Source organism: Oryx dammah, unplaced genomic scaffold (genome assembly GCF_014754425.2).
Source record: "Oryx dammah isolate SB20612 unplaced genomic scaffold, SCBI_Odam_1.1 HiC_scaffold_25, whole genome shotgun sequence".
Lineage (NCBI taxonomy): Eukaryota > Metazoa > Chordata > Mammalia > Artiodactyla > Bovidae > Oryx > Oryx dammah.
The window spans coordinates 11,208,072-11,211,143 of NW_024070209.1; positions in this window are offsets into that span (position 1 = coordinate 11,208,072).

Genomic DNA, 3,072 nt, shown 5'->3' on the forward strand with positions numbered 1-3,072 from the left:
TCACTTCAAAGGGAAACTCCTCTTCTAATTTCTTTGGGTTAGTGAAAGCAGTTACTGATGCCAGTCTTTTGCACAATTGAAGTGGGGTGGGGTGAGCTTTCAAAAAGAGGAGCACATCTATATGTGCTTCCTGGGCCCTGGTCTGAGCAGGACTACAGGATAACTCAGAGGTGGACCTCCTAAAAGAGCAGCGTACAGCCCACTGCCAGCTGCTGCCTTTCTCCGCTCCTGCCTGGCCCACAGCAGTTTGGCCGTGCCCCCAGCACACCAGTGAAAGGGCGGTCTCCAAGGACACCACCGACCCCTCACTCTCACCCTCCTCGATTTCTCAGAGGCCAGCGATGTTGCTGACACCACCCTTCTGTTTGAAACATTCCTTTTGGGGTTTCCGGTCTTTCTTGGGTTCCTTACTTGTCTGATGATCTCTTCCATATTTCCACTTCCTCCCCACGGCCCTTGCAGACATTCAGCAAGATGTCCATGGCTCTGTCCTGTCCCACCTGCATCTTCAGCCACACTTGCTATTAGGCAGCTCCCACTTTAAGGCCACAGTTCTGAGTTCTGTTCTCAGCTCTGGTCAACTTCACTAGAGCGTGGCCCCACATTGTGAGCTGGGCATCCCAAATCCGACTCAGCATCTCGCTGCCCTCCAAAGCTGTTCCTCACCTACCAGACCTGGCTTTATTTATGCAGCTGCCATGCTTCCAGGAAACTGGGGGAGATTGTGTCCCCCACTCTCTCCTCCTACTGATTAGTCACCCCGAGCCACCCTTCCCATGATTCTTCCCCTTCTAATTCCAGGCCAGTCGGTCTGGGGCTAAGCTTCCCTTGACAATAAAGCCTGACTCTTACTGAGCATTTGCTGTGTACCAAGCACGATGCAAGAATTACTAAGCAAATGTGAAACCTCACACTTCAAGAAAGAACTTCTGCCTTTGAAGTTCAGATTCATCAGCACATTTAGGAAATGGTGAGTCCAGGATCTGGTCTCTAGTAGTCCAGAGTCTGTGGTGAGACTGCATCACAACACAGCCTTACTCACTGAGATTGTTTTGTGACAGAGTGTCTGGCCTCCAGACCTTACCATATCCAACTGACACTCGGCTCACAGATTGATATCCCTAAAGCCTTGCTCTAGCTAGGTCATACGTTGGATCAAAAGCCTTCACTGCCTCCAAATAGAACCTTGATGCCAGGCTTGCCATACAAGGTCCTCCAGGTGCTGGGCCCAGCCTCTCCACCTGCCTCCCTAAACCTCCAGCTGTTCTCCTAAATCCCTTGTTTCTATCTCGGCTCACATATTGCTTTGCTGGGAGTGCCCTCCCCTCTCATTTCAGTTGGGTCAAATCCATCCCATCTTTTATGGCTCAGCTAAATTTTACATCCTCCACAAAGCCTCCCATTTAACAAAATAGTGGCCATAGAAAGAGAATCCCTTCGACTCCGACTTCTCTTTACCAGCCTCTGTGCTTCCAGTTCAACCAGCCCGACCCTCAGAGGTCTCACTTTAACAACTATGGTGGACTGAAATCAGTTTGATGAAAAAAAGAAAGAATATTCCAGAGACATTTAAAATGAATTTTTTTTTGATGATTAATAGCTTTACATTGTACCCTTTATATCTGCAAAGGATACAAAGTAAAATTCCCCCTCACCTCTTCCAGCCACCCAGTTCTTATGCTCACAGGAAAAAGTTTTATTAGTATCTCGTCCTTTTTTTTTTTTTCCAGAGGTATTTGGTTGTGGTAGTTTAAAACTGTCTATAAATTCTTTGATATTCTTCCTTTGAATGTGGGTTGGACTAATTGACTCACTTACGGTAGTGGGTAAAACTTCCAAGACTGGGTGTAAAGGCATTGTGACCTTCTCTTTGCTTTCGTCTAGTGGATCTCGCTGCTGTGTCACAAGGACACTCAAGCAAGCCCTCTGGAGTGTCCCGCACGATGAGGAACTGAGGCCCCCTGCCAACAGCTGTGTGAGGAGCTGTGCTGGAAGCAGAACTTCCAGCCTCAGACAAGCCTTCAGATGACTGCAGCCCTGGCCCACGACTTGACTGCAACCTCACGAGATACCCTGAGCCAAAGCCACCCAGCTAAGTACCCCAATTTCTGGCCACAGAAATTATGAGATAATTCAGTTGATTCTTGTTATTCATGTTCTATATAGTCACCAGGAATTACAGTCACGCTGAATTATCTAAACCATTGCTCCTATGGGAAATATAGTTAGATTCTGCAAGCTTCTGGTCACATTTTTATCAACTGATCAAGATCAATAAGCCTGTTTTATGTGTGTTTCTGTTTAAGGATAACAATATATATTGTTGATTCATTAGCCAACAGCACTGTAACTCATATCTGAACAAAGCTTCTTTAACACACATGCTTTCTCTGTAAAGCACATCACATCCTTTTTATGGCAAAGGGGGCCATTTTAAACAGTGAAATACCAGTGAAAAGTGCAAAAATACAAACAGTATGGCACTAAATAGAATAAGAAAGTTTACACACTTCTTTACAGTGTGTAAACTGTATCAGGGCACCTTATTCAACCTCAGCTGAGAATGCACCCACAGGGCAGCTCAAATTTTGCTGCTCTGTTATATATATATATATATATATATATATATATATATATATGTACACATGGGCTTCCCTGGGGGCTGAGATGGTAAAGAATCTGCCTACAATGTAGGAGTCGTGGGTTCGATCCCAGGGTTGGGAAGATTCCTTGGAGAAGGGAATGGCAACCCACTCCAGTATTTTTGCCTGGAGAATCCAATGAACAGAAGAGTCTGGTGGGCTACAGTCCATGAGATCGCAAAAAGTTGGACACAACTGAGTGCCTAAGCACACAAACATATATATATATGTATACAGAAATGGTCATGAAAACACTTTGATAATTGATTGTGGGATTATAAATTAATTTTCATGAGTAGGTGAGTTCACAAATACAGAATACACAAAAGAGGAGGATTAACTGTAAATATTTGCTGTTTTAGTTCACTAAGAACTAGGGTTTCTTACTCTGCAGCAGGACATCAATAATATGCATAACCTAAATATGTGC